The sequence below is a fragment of the Cupressus sempervirens genome, chromosome 5 (assembly GCF_028749045.1).
Source record: "Cupressus sempervirens isolate cs-2001-9-10 chromosome 5, ASM2874904v1, whole genome shotgun sequence".
Classification (NCBI taxonomy): Eukaryota; Viridiplantae; Streptophyta; class Pinopsida; order Cupressales; family Cupressaceae; genus Cupressus; species Cupressus sempervirens.
In genome coordinates this window covers 1,030,773,415-1,030,788,270 of record NC_143122.1, presented here as the reverse complement: position 1 = coordinate 1,030,788,270, position 14,856 = coordinate 1,030,773,415, and the positions used below count along the sequence as shown (strand labels likewise).

General features: G+C 35.6%; 1 long non-coding RNA gene across 1 annotated transcript in view; it reads right to left on the bottom strand.

The window, feature by feature from the left end:
- Nucleotides 1-4,579: 4,579 nt before the first annotated feature.
- Nucleotides 4,580-14,856, bottom strand: part of LOC149559448 (uncharacterized) — a 38,615-nt gene continuing 28,338 nt past the window's right edge. The window contains exon 2 of the long non-coding RNA XR_016365155.1: nt 4,580-5,032. This is a non-coding gene — a long non-coding RNA (uncharacterized LOC149559448). The remainder of the gene's footprint in view (nt 5,033-14,856) is intronic.

The following is a 14,856-nucleotide window of genomic DNA, read 5'->3' as shown; positions in this document are numbered from 1 at the left end:
GTTTGACTAAGCTAAGATTTCTTTTCCCATAGTGTTCTCCAAGGTCCACACAATCATGTTGCCTTGTGTAGTTTCCTCTATATCCATCACTTTAGGCTTTTTAGTGTTAGGGGCCATAGTCCACACTGCTAGAGTTTTTGTGTCTATATTAAACCCTGACCCTCTTTTAAAACCCTCACTGCTAGATGCTTCATAACTGATAGCTTTGTCTTGTCTTCTCATTTGATCCAAAACAAAAGCCCTTTCAATATCCTATGTACCAACTCCCTAGCCTCTACGGGGGTCATTGTTTCAGTCTCGGGATCATATGCAAGCAGTTTGTCCACCAGTTCTTTATTCTTCTCAGGGTCTTCTTCTAGCATAAGGCTCAAAGTGAGCTCATTTTGTTTTATTTTATACAAGAAACTTTTAAACTCTAATGATTTAATAAAATCATCATCTTCCATGAATTTTTCTGATTGGATGAGCCTGTCATCCAGTCTTGAAGTTGCAATTTGTAAATTAGTGGAAGCCTTTCCTGCTTCAGTAGCTCATTGATATAGATAATTTTGCCTAATTTTAGCAAAATACTCATCATTTCCTAGGATTACCTACAAAGCTCTACTCACTACCTTCTTCGGGATATGCATTGTTTTTTGTCTTTTATTTCCCTTAGGGACCCATGCCGAGGTTAATGGTTGTTCTTCTTCTAACTCAACCTCTAGCTACACATCTGGTTCAGGTGATTCCCTATTTACAGTGGCTTCTTCTCCTTCTGGTTCATGTGGCATTTGGGACATTATATAGTCAAAATTCTCCACCATTTCTTTAAATTTTTAGGATAGGGCACTTTTGTGTAAAAACCCTTAAAATCAGGATTTGTTCTCCTCAAAGCCTCTTCTACCTTCCTAATTTCACCATACTTTTCAAGTAGCTCATCAGCCTCCCCGGTTGCTACTATATTTGCAATCAAATCCTTGATAGGAATAGGTTTTCTTGGAGGTAGAACATATCCTCTAATGGCCTTGACCTCATTGGTAATATAATTTTCAGGGTCATACATCCTATATGGCCTAGTAGCAAATTTATGTTAGCTCAAATACTCACTCAATTCCTCATATGCATTTTTCCCAATTTCAAAATCCCCTATTTTAAAAGTTCTACAAACAAATGCAGGCTTGTGTAAGGTAGGAGGGATCATTTTATGTTCATCAATAGAAATTACCAAAAGAATTCAATAATGGCCAATCTGGGGGATAAATATTTGGGTAAAATGTGAGGAGGTTGTGGACATGCATATACCCTAATCAATGTGCACTCCTTAAACAAAAAGATGCCCCCCAATTATGATCTGTCATATTTTTCTCATCTAGGAAAGTAGGTCGAAGAAAATGTCTTAAAACATTTGGTGCTCTGGAAAAGGTATGGTCTACCATCCTCATAATAACAGAACTAAAAAAATTAAAGAACACAAGGGCATTTTAATAATAGAAATCCTTATACCAAAAATGAGTCTAGAGTTGCACAGGTAACTCACCAAATTCATCAGAAGTTTGATCAATGAAGTCCCCGTTGATGTATCCAATGTTGTTATATAGGATAAGGTGCATCAACAGTGAATAATGGTGGAACTTAAAGTCTTTCATCTCTCCCTTCTTTGCATTACAAATTTGCATATGCATACTATCAATGATGAAGGCTACATAATCATACTCCTTGTGGTGGAAAGGGTCCTGTCTATCACATGCCATCAAAAAAAGGGAACCATACACACAATCTTCTGCACCATCACTTCCCATCACTTTGTGCAACCCATACACTGTGTTTTTGAAATAATTCTTAAATCAACTCAAAGGTAGAAAATACCCCAGCTTTTTTGGAAGTAACCTTGCCTTTTTTACCTTGTAAGGAATATGTGGCAGCATAACATTGTTCACAAAGTATGTTTTACTGCTGTCAAACTTTCCCAGCAAATCTGCAATGTCAATAGGAACATCCATTTGTCCCATTAATCCAAAGGCCTCAACAAAAGAAGTTTTGTCCAACGTGCATAGTATACTCCCATTATGCCTATGGAATATTCTGGTTATTGGATTGTAGGAATTCATCAGGGCTTTCAACAAATCAACATCAATGAACATTTTTGGAAATATCAATTTTTCCATATTTATGTTCCATGGGTTACACACTGGCACATTTTCTATTCTATTATGATAGAAGTACATAAAAAGATCATAACCAGTCACTCTAGGGTATTCAACATCTCGAACAAAAACATATGGGTCTCAAAAAACATGATCATTTTCTGAAATCACATTCGATGATCCTGGGAGAATTTTCAGCCAATCCTTAGCATGCTTATTTGGTTTCCTAACCCTTGTCTTCTTCTTAGTCTTAGCAGTAGATTTCTTTCCTTTTCCTTCAGGTGTGACCTCTACAACATCGTCACCCTCATCTTCAACTTTGACTACTTCTTCGTGCATTTCTTCAACTTCCTTGTCTTCCATCTTCTCTATAAGTATGCCCGTGACTCTTTACATAGGATACACAAAACTTTGCAACTGGTAGATTTTAAAATGGAACAGAAAACAAATTCTTCAAAGTGGAAAATATTTTGTTATTTAATTAAACCCTTGATGTTTTAATCATGAAACTACCAACTTTTTCAATAAATTTAGCATGCACGAGCTTTAAAATCAGTCATGCAAGTTTTCATCAAGGTATATTAGCCGCAAAATTTGATTTTGATGTACTTTTCAAAGCTCTATTTTACTTGGCTATGGAAATTTTATCTTTCCTGCTTACCTAGCATGACACATCAGCTGCTTTCTTTCAAATTATGGTCTCCCATTCTTATGCTAAGTCAAACCTTCAATCTTCGTAACATCGGAGATACCCCTGATGAATTTCTACATTCACTCAGAGATGCTTCAGCATACCCTAATTGTAAGAACGTAATGATGTCTTGGCACTATATTGAAACTCCCTTTTACGTTCTTATGATGCCCTTTACCCCATATGACCTCAAACCTTTTCACTTGATACTTTCGTTCTTACGATTTAGACTTTCATCGTATAAGCGTAAAACCCTTATCATAGCCTTCTTCACCCTTTACGCCTATACACAACCCTTTACACCACAACATCGGAAACCTTTTTACTGACACCTTCGATCTCATGATTCAACTATTCCTCATATGAGCGTAAAACCCTTGCTAAGGCTTTCCTTTTACCTTTTTTATTTCTCCTTTATGCCCTTACGAGTTGCCTTTACCTCGTAACCTCAAAGAGCCTTCTCAGATGATATCTCGCTCTTACGTTTACCCTTTCTCGTAGAAGCGTAAAGCCTTCTCTTCATCTCCTTTATCTACCTTTCTATGCTTATACGCTGAAACTCAACTTGTAACCATAGAGAAAGGATAAAAGGCTCTTCGTTCATACGCTTAGCTTGCAAGCATAATGGTGTAATGAAAAAACTATCCTTTTCAAGTATCAATGACCCAGACTTGATCTCAAAAAATTAAAAAATAACATCGCCATTGATTTTGTGCACATGTAAAATTTAGACCTTAAGTTGTATGCCATGCAGGCTAGGCCCATGTGACATGGATGTTGTGTCTTCATCTAATTCGCTTGCACCAGGGCCCATCTGACAATTCAAGAGGTCCCACTCGACACTTTTACTGCTAAAACATGGCTTTACGGTTGTCTGTGAGCTCAAAAAATGTATGCACGTAATCACATTTAAACTTTACTTTCGTTCTTATAGAATCCTTTTACCCGTAGAACCATAAAACCTTTCATGCACCCTTTCAGATCATGCTTTAAGCCATGTCGGGGTATTACGCCCTTAAGCTATCCATTGAAACATATATGTGTATATCATAACTCAATACCTCTCTACCCTTTCGTTCAACTATTTACTCATATCCCTGTAAAGCAATATAACATCTTCCTTTAAAACCCTTACGCTTACTCACAAATCACCTTAAGTGTATGCCTGAGAATGCCTTTTCAAACCCTTTGCGCTCACCTGCTCAACCCTACACCGTAAGACCGTAAAGGGAAAATTTTAAGCACTCTACAAATCTTTTCAAAAATTAAAAAAAAGAGACCTAGGGTTTTTCACACTTAGGGTATTTTAATGGCTAAGCTGAGAGACAAACCTTGAGAATTTAAAAGGAAAAGACAACACATGAAACAGGGCACTAGGGTAACCTAAAATTTTGAAAAATATGAGGAATGAAAACCTTAATCTACTTAATTCAAAGACTTAAATGATTTTTCACCCAAATTTTTAGAATTTTTCTATACTGTGAAAAATCAGACCAACAGCTCACATTACATGACAGGAGACAAAAGTAAGTTTATTACCTTTACTCAATATGATGGAAATAATGTTAGATTTGGTAATGATACTCCATGACAAATCAAAGAAAAAGGTTCTATTAAACTTATAGAGAAAATATAATGTGATAATGCATACTATGTTGAAGGATTGAACTACAATTTTGTAAGGACTGACCCTGCAAAACCAATGCCACATCAGCAGTCTCCATAAAATGCAGAAAAATCAATGAGAGTCAAGGTCCTTTGAATCTTGACTAGTCAACATTAGTCGATTAACTATCATTAACGTTAATTAAATTGATACATACATATATGCTCAAATTTTAAAAGAAACTATAATTTTGTTACTAGATTACTAATACCAAATACCAGATACTAGGTGGTATAACCATGATGACCAAGTTGAAAAGAGCTCCAGAACCTATCTAAGAACACAAGGGCGAGAATATTGTAGGAGTGCTTTACCACCCTACCACGAAGCTATTAAACTTCCCCAGAATCTTTCCTAACATGAAAGATACCCAGCCCAGCATCGAGATAGTCTAAACAAGTAAAACTTAGAAGAGTAATGGAATCATGCTACACATTAATCAGTTAACAAGATAGAAAATATCATTTTTTTAGATATCACAGACCCTTTGCCATCATTTATAATAAGTGAAAACACGACAAGGTTTATCCACATTGAGCTCCATATACCCATCTACATACAAAGATAAAACCATAAAGTCCATTAATCATGGAACAATTAATTACAACATCTTAGCTCATCTCTAGCAAGAAATTTAATCCAACTTTCAAAGGGAAATACAAGTATTACCAACAATTCTCTATTTACACATGTTATAACTATGCATATATTAAGCCATTCACATAGCTAATGATGAAACCCTTTCTCCATCAATTAGCATTCATAGTATGTTATCCTATCTTGAATTCCTCTCATAAAACATAAATACACAAAAAATATTACACCATTACTTCCACTGTGCATTACCATCACATAGGCATACAAGTAAAACAAAGTTGCTTAGAATTACATAACCTTGATGCTTACATTCAGTCTAGATCATTAAGCATGGTGTTCATTCTTTGACTAGTCAAACAAGATTCAAAACACATTTTATATCCTTCAAAAAGATGTACTCCATTTACACGAATATCCATATCAATAGCAGTTAGTATTAACAACTTCCACAATCAAACCACAAGAAAACATATTTCCATCTTGAACTCTGAAAATTTTTAGGCAGTAGTACATTCTAATATTTGGAATTTATTTGGATATCACATCAGAATAGTTTCAATATTACAACTAAGTTGAATTCAGTTCACTAAGTGTGTTTTCCTCTTCTGCCAAATTAGAAGATACTTTTTCAAAGATGAAAACAACTATCTAGGTCAGTCTCAGTCCTGGTTACAATACTCTTTATTTTCAATTAAACTTTGTCTTTAGTCTATTTATCAAACCAATTGAGCACCTATATCAAGAATAATCAAACATGTGTTGCCATGAAGTGAACTATGTTTCTCTGCGTTAAAAGAAAAGTTTATTTATATAAGGAAACAATTGATTGAAAATCAAAATTCAGAAGAGCAGCAATCACATAGTTTTAACATGTAGATATCATTTCATCCAGCATTACATAACAACTAGAAAGAGAAGCTCAATGTTTGATTCATCATTTGGTTAAGCACTTATTTGAACAAGGGATGTCCCACTCTCAAGGTGTTCTAGTGGATTGATCTCAAGAATTTATTGTGTCTTCTCATTGTTGGTAGATATTCAAGATAAAGATTGGAAACAACTTCATTGGCTTCATTTTCTGCTAAGGAATTACGAGTCTCAGTTGTTGAAAATTTGCTATCAATTTCAACAGAATGGCATGGTGATAGGAAGTAAATGTGGTTCTACCTAGATTCAAAGAATGGACCTATGGCCCTCTCCCTCTCTTGTTTCCAAAAAAAAAAATACAATCATTTGTCAATGTTGGAGCCCAAGCCTTTGTGCAAATAGAGTAAGTCCAACTGGAAATTATATTATCTATTGTTGATGAAAAATATGGTTCCACATGACATCTTACCCTAACATAGTTATCAAGCTTAAATGAGGGTTTATAGTTTCTAACTATCATTTGAAGATTTATGCTTGTTCTCAAGAAAACTGAACTAATCCCAAGAAAACTCATTGTGCCACAAAAATGTATTATACTACATTTTGGAAACAAAAAAAAGAGAAGGTGGGGTAACATGATATCCAACAAGCATCATTTCATTCAACATCTATATCTATTCCTTAATCTTTCCAGTGAGAGGATAAAACAAAGAGAAACCTAGCACTTTTGTTCGTTGTTTAGAGATTCAAATAACTGCAGGCTCTTGGAAGCGTTCTCCTTTGTTCCATGTTTTTTTTTTGTATGCTGAAATTCTTGTCCAACAACAGTAACCTTGAGAACTCCATCAGCCAAAATTAGTAGATTGGAAGGCTTCAAGTCATGGTGGACAACATAATTTGCATGGAAATCAGTGACTCCCTACAAGACCTGAATCATCCACGTCTTAATCTCTCTTTCATGGATTCCCTTCCCTTCATTTTTTTTCCAAACGCTCAACAGAGAAGCTGATAGAAATCTCCACAATCGCCAATTCTTGTAGAGTAGTTGGGCGGAAGTTATTTGACAAAAAAAATGTTTGGATGAAATTGAATGCAAATTAAATGTTGTGACAAAGACAAGCAAAAGTACTTTAAACTTTTTCACATGCCCCTGGATACCCCAAGCGACTCCCAAAATTTCAGAGGTGATATCCCCATAATGTGTAACAAACTCCTCTAACTTGGATGAAACGGCTTCAATGGAAGAATACCTCCTTCCCTCTATAACTGACCCAATCCACTATATCCAAAAATGACGATAACACTTTTCTAATCATTAATTATAATTATAAAATTGTTTCATTTTGTCATCCACGTGGAAATGTGATGTAGATTATTCAGCAACAAGAAGTTGGTTGTGACAAATTTGTCGAATGTGTCACAGTTAGGCAATGTAGGTTGCACAGTAGAGTTTGAAAACAAAACTGCCAAAATCTATGACACTGATGGAAATCTAATAGGAAAAGGTGAACAAACTAGGAGTAATCTATTTTACCTAGATATGGAAGATGCAACCTGTCTCATTGTAAAGCTTGATGATGTTTGGTTATGGCATAAAAGGTTGTGTCATGTTAACTTTGACAATTTGATTAGTATAAAAAAGAAGAAGAAAGTTAGGGGATTGCCAAAATAGAAGAAGCCTGAAAATACAATGTGCAAACAATGTCAACTAGGGAAGATTACCAAGTCAAGTTTCAAAAGAAAAACCTACACTTCCAAAGAAGTATTAGAGCTATTCCATATAGACTTATGTGGCCCAATAGAAGTACAAAGCTACCAAGGAGATATATACATAATGTTGTTTGTGGATGACTACTCTAGGATGATGATTGCTATGTTCTTAAAGAAAAAAATATGATGCATTTCAAATGTTCAAGTGGTATTTGGCCTGAGTTGAGAAAGAAATAGGAAAGAGTTTGAAGTGCTTAAGATCAGACAGAGGAGGAGAGTTTACATCAAAAAAATTTGAGACATTTTGTAATAATAAAGGAATCAAGAGACAAAATTAGCACCTAGAACTCCACCTCAGAATGGCATTTTAGAGAGAAGGAATAGATCAATGATAGACAGTGCTAGAACATTGATAATGGAGAATAATGTTGTACTCAAATACTAGAGAGAAGCTGTAAGTGTTGCAATCTACACCCTAAATTGAGTCTAAGTCAAGAAAGGTACAAATGCAACACCTTTTGAATTATGGTATGGTCACTCACCTAATGAAAAATATTTCAAAGTATTTGGTTGTAAATGTTATATTCTTAAAGATACTAAAAATGACAAGTTTGATGCTAAGAGAGATGAAGGCATATTCCTTGGATACTCCACTAGAAGTAAAGCATACAAGTGTTTGAACACTAACACTAACAAGATTGTGGAGAGTGCAAATGTAAATTTTGATGAGCATGCAGAAATCTAAGCTGATGAATCTAGGAAATCATAAGAGTACAGATCCTTTGTATACTTCTATGAAGGAATGCCTATTGAATATTAAGATGCCAATCAAGTTGAGAATCAACAACAAATTTCAGTATCAACCAAGTCACAACCAGTGAATGTTGAGCTACATTCAAAAGCTGAGTTGTAGAATGAAGAAAATGCACACCCTGACTCTAAAAATAGTACACATGGAAGAAATGATAAAACTCTTGAAAGTGATGTGCAAATTGACTTTGAAGCTAAAGAACCAAACATGGAAAGAAGGACAGAATCAAGACTATCTAGATATGTGAGAAGAAATCACCCTACAAAACAAATCATTGGTGACAAGGATGCAAGACCAATGACAAGGAACATACTAAAGAATGAATCATGTCTGATGAGCAAGATTGAACCTAAAATAGTGAAAGATTCACTATAAGATGATGACTGGTATAAAGCTATGAAAGAGAAAATAGATCAAATTGAGAATAACAAAATCTGGACCCTAGTTCCTAGACTAGTTGATAAGAATGTAATTGGTACCAAATGGGTCTTTAGGAAAAAACTTGACAAGAATGGTGAGATAACAAGAAACAAGGAAAGACTAGTCTGCAAAGGTTATGCATAAGAAGAAGGATTGAACTATGGGGAAACATTTTCCCCTATTGCAAGAATGGAAGGAGTAAGAACATTACTTGCATATGCTGCTTACAAAGGTTTCAAAGTCTACCAAATGGATGTGAAGTTTTCTTTTCTGAATGGCATACTGGAAGAGGAAGTCTACATAGAGCAACCAAAGGGATTTGTTGATAACAACAACAAGGATATGGTTTGCAAATTGCATAAAGTAATCTATGGTTTAAAGTAAGCACCTAGAGCATGGTATGAGAGACTACACAAATATAATGTCCCTTTCTCTGATTTTATATGATATTTCAAGCCTCTAATCAGATTTTTAAAATCAAACAACCAATATTTCAAAGATCCACCAATTTCTCAATAAACCCCAAATCAGGTATGCCTGAAATAATGCCAAAAATTTCACAGCTTCACATATTATTAATAAATCTGAAAGTGGAAATTTTTACAAAAATTTCAGTAGCATAACAGCCTACAAAATGACATTTCCAGATCTGTATAACATTTACACAACAACTCCCAAACAGAGGACAAAAAAATTGCTCATCGGACTCCCGAAAATAACACAAAATAGTCCAGAAACACCACAAAACACTAATAATCTATCACATAAGTTTAACTATGACCCAATACATATATTTAGCTCTATTTTAACATCTAAAAGTCTAAAATATAGCAGAAACCCAAACTTATATGAAATACTCAACCGAAAACACCAAACTCTTACAAAAAAACACACCCGAAAACTCACAAATTTACACTGTTCAGCACAAAGGAAAAATCTACATGAGCTTGCACATGGAATGGCTTTAAAATCCCATCCTTAGCCTTCCTAGAAACTTGCAAACTCCCATCCTTGGGTCTCCTTCTCCACAGGTTTGGAAGCCTCTGAAGAACAACAAAGCAATGAGCAAAAATCAAGTTCTAGAATGAGCCCAAAACTCCAAATTTTTTAAAAGAGAGCCTAAACCCAACTCACATCCAAGAGGGGTTAATAAAAAATATTTTAATAATAATTTTCATTTATTAGTCCATTGGTTTCCAAAGATTAGCCCCTTTTGCTAAAACTTCACCTTTTTGGGCCTGCCTACCTTAGCAAAAATTATTATTTTTAATTATTTGAAAAGGGGACATGACAAGTCCTCCCCTCCCAAATATTACGTGTCCTCAAGAAATGAAGGTTGGAATGCTCAACAATATGTGCTCCTTCCCAAGTTGCATCCTCCAGTGGTAATCCTTTCCATTTGACCAAATGCTCTATGATGCTTCTATTTCTCAATCTTTTCTCTCTTGTATCCAAAATCTCTTTTGGTATCAAAACTAATTTCCCTTCATCATCAAGAGGTGGTAATTCTGTAAATACTATGGTTTGCTCACCTAGAACCTTCTTCAAGCAAGATACATGAAAAAAATTATGTATTTTGCTATTTGGTGGGAGCTCCAATTCATAAGCTACCTCTCCTACCTTCTTGGTGATCTTATAAGGCCCATAGAACCTTGGCTTGAGTTTATCTACCCCACTCCTTTTCAAGGTGCTTTGCTTATATGGCTGCAACCTAAAAAATACCAAACCTCCCACCTCAAAAGATCTTTTGGTCCTTTTCCTATCAACATACAACTTCTGTTGGTTCTGTGCATGTTGTAGATTATCCTTGAGGGACCTTATTATGTCTTGGCTTTTCTTGACAAAATCACTTGCTGCAGGTACTCTGCTATCTGAAAGTACTAAATCAACAAAGGAAAGGGCATCATAACCATAAAGCGCATGAAAAGGAGGCATACCAATAGACATGTGATGAGATGTATTGTAACAATACTCCCCTAGGTACAACCATTTCACCCAAGCATGTTGTTGATTTGAAACATAGTTCCTCAAATATCCCTCTATCCATTTATTAAATATCTCTATTTGTCCATCTGTTTGAGGGTGATAGCTAGTATTGGGAGTGAGTTCAGTTCCTACCAAATGAAAGAGCTCCTTCCAAAAAGAGCTGAGGAATCTACTATCCCGGTCACTAACAATGTTTCTAGGCAAGCCATGTAATCTAAAAATTTCCTTGAAGAACAATTCGACCACTTGTGATGCCTTGAAATCAGATGTGATAGGAAATAAATGTGCATACTTAGTTAGTCTATCTACCACCACATATATGTAATCCTTACCTTGAACCTTGGGCAACCCAGTGATGAAGTCCATGGAAATACTTTCCCATTTTTGTTCAGGAACAGGAAGTGGCTGCAACAACCTTGCAGGAAAATTTTGCTCACTCTTGCTTTGTTGGCATACCATACATTCCTTAATGTGTTTAAGGACATCCTCCTTCATACCCTTCCATGTAAACTGCTCTCAAATTTGCCTATATCTCCTGAAGTATCCCTGATGACCAGCCAAAGGTGTGTCACGAAAGGCCCTCAATATCCTCTCCTTAGTTTTTGATCCTGGCACTAAGAAGATCATGTTCTTGTAATAAATTATTTCATCAACAACCTTGTACCTGTTATCATCCACTAACTTATCCAAAATCTTGGTGGCAAAGGAATCTTTAACATACTTTAAAATTATAGAGACTTTCCAATCAGTAGAGATAGATGTTAAGGAACACAAAGTGGGCTTTCTTGAGAGAGCATCAGCAACCACATTATTCTTTCATTTCATGTATTCAATAGCAAAATCATAAGCTTGCAATTTGCTTACCCATTTTTGTTGACGATCATTCAAATCCCTTTGGTTCAAGAAGAACCTAAGGCTATTATGGTCTGTCTTTACAATGAATCTCCCACATACCAAATATTGTCTAAACTTATGAAGTGCATGCATGATTGCCAACATTTCCTTATCATAAATGGAGTAACCTTTCTCTAATTGATTTAGTTTTCTACTCTCAAATGCTATTGGATGTCCCCTTTGAGTTAGGACAGCCCCTATACCTTCTCTAGAAGCATCACATTTAACAACAAAAAGTAAAGAGAAATCTGGAATTGCAAGCACAAGGCATGAACTCATTACCTCCTTAAGCTTATCAAATGTTTTTTGTGCCTCTTCTGTCCAAAAAAAAGCTCATTTCTAATTCAAATCAGTCAAGGGGGTAGCAAGATGAGAAAATCCCTTGCCAAATCTCTTATAGTAGCTACACAACTTCAAGAACCCTCTCAACTATGTAAGATTAGTGGGTGGAGGCCAATCCAAAATTGCTTGAATTTTTTGTTGATCAACCTGTACTCCTTTAGAACTTATAATATGTCCCAAATATAGGATCTCTATCAAACTAAACTCACATTTAGATAGCTTAGCATAGAAGGATTGCTGCTCCAAGATTCTCAAAATAGTGTATATGTGCTTTAGATGCTCTTCCCATGTTTTACTGTAAATCAAGATATCATCAAAAAATACCAATTTTTTTTTTTGAAGATGTTGGCTGAATACCTTATTCATACAAGATTGGAATGTTGTAGGTGCATTAGTGAGGCCAAATGGCATAACAAGAAATTCAAAGTGCCCATAGTGACATCTGAAAGTAGTCTTTTCCACATCTTCACTCCTCATTCAGATTTGATGGTACCCTGTTCTTAAGTCAATTTTTGAGAAGTATACAGCACCATGTAACTCATCAATGAGTTCATCTATGCGTGGTATGGGATACCTATTTTTATGGTCTTCTTGTTTAGAGCCCTATAGTCTATACACATTCTCATTGTACCATCCTTTTGCTTGACAAGTACCACAGATGATGAAAATGGACTAGAGCTAGGCCTTATGAATCCCATGTCCAGGAGTTCCTTAATAGTTTTCTCAATTTCTTCCTTATAAACTCTTGGATGGTGGTATTGGGTTGTTATAACTGGTTTGGCACCCTGTTCTAACTCTATAACATGCCCAAATCCTCTATCTGGTGGTAATCCAGGAGGCAAGTTATCAAAAACTATACTATGCTTATCAAGAATATTTTGAATTTCAAAATGAAAATTACCTTGATTCTTTGGAGAGCTTGTTGGATGGATTATGACTCTTGCTACCCATGCTACTTGTCCTCTTTGAAAATTCCTCTCCATCCTCTTTGTAGAGACCGCCTTAGGTGCTCCATTTGATAAGCCTCTCAATAAGACTTCTTTCCCATTGGAATGAAATTTAAACTCCATAGTCTGATGGTTCATGTAATAGCCTCCAATAGAGTGCAACCATTGAACACCCAATACAAGATCTGTCCCCCCAATGCCAACAACATAGAAGTCATCACATAACTCATAACCTCCTAAGGTCATCTTGAGTTGTTTCACCACCTGTGTGCAAGGCATAGTGAATCCATCAGCTACAGTAACATTGAATCCCTCAAAATCTTTTTCTGTAAGCCCTCTTTTCATGACAAATCCCTCATCAATAAAATTGTGAGTTGCCCCACTATCAAGAAGAACTGTCAACCTTTGCCCTACTAGTACCCCTTGAATTCGAAAGGGATGGTATCTTGGGACTCCTGATAATGCTGCTAAAGTGCCATCCTTGCTGATTTCTTTTTCTTTCTCTTCTTATTCCTCCTCCTTAGTGTCATGAAATTCCTTATGCTCATTTGAATTAGATTCTAAAGCAACTTCAATATAGTGCACTTGACCTTTCCCCAAACATCTATGTCTTAGAACCCATGGTTCTCTATAAGTGAAACAATGCTTTTTCCTTTGTAATTCACTCCTAGTCTCTTCATCTACCTTTTTTTTTGCCACATTTATCACATGTTTTGGTGGTAGTGTTGGAAAAGTCTTTCTCTGAAAATTTTCCTTATGTTGCCAAAGATTTGGGGGTTTTTGATTAGTGACTAGTCTCATAGGCATGCAAGTTTCAAGTTGCAAGCTTCTTTTGATAGCTTCTTGTAAGGTTGAGGGTGAGAAAGCCTTAACCAAACCCTTAACAAAATCTTCCAAACCATCAAGAAAAAGATAAACAATCCACTTTTCACTCATATCAGGTACCATAACAACCACTTTTTGAAACTCTTCTATAAACTCATTAACTGATTTGGTTTTCTTCAACTTTGACAATTCTTTAAAATACTCTTCATCATCCTTGAGGTCAAATCTATCTATCACTCTTTGACTGAAATAATCAAATGTAGTTACCTGATCATGACCTTGAGTAGTCATTCCATGATACCACCAATCATAGGTTGCATCTTCCAAGAGTAGACTTGCAAATTGAATAGCATCACTCTCCTTCATGGGGTTAAGTGTGAAGAAGGTCTATAATTTTTGTAGCCATGCTCTAGCTGAAATTTTATTTGTTCCATCAAAAGTAGGTGTTGTAAACTTGCTCATTTTATTTTTGAGCTCTCTTTCACTTATGTCATGCTCCCTCATGTACTCTTTCTTGGGAATCAAAGTGTTCATCATATCCACATATTCTCTAAAAGGAACCGAACTGCGAAAGTCATCATCTAAGCCATTGTAAGTAGCTCTTAATGCAATCAAGTTACTTGTAACCTATTCCATGGAATTAAGGGATAGATTTGGCACTGGTGGCTCATCTGCATGCAGAAAAATAGTTTTTGTTGATTTAGAGGGTGTGAATTTCAAATTTCTTGCCTCCTCTAAAGTGCTCCCTTTCTCATTAATAGATGCAACTCCTTGCAATTTTTCTGTCAATATTCACAAAGCCTCTCTAGTTTCTGCCAAACTATCCACTGTTTGCTTCTGAGTATTTTGCATGTCTTGGAAGAATTTCTTTGCCATCTCATCTGGATCAGCCATACTTTTTCTTTCCTTGGATTTTGTACTTTTACTTTCAACTGGAGGTTTGATCAAAATTTCTTTATTCTTTTATCACTGCAAAT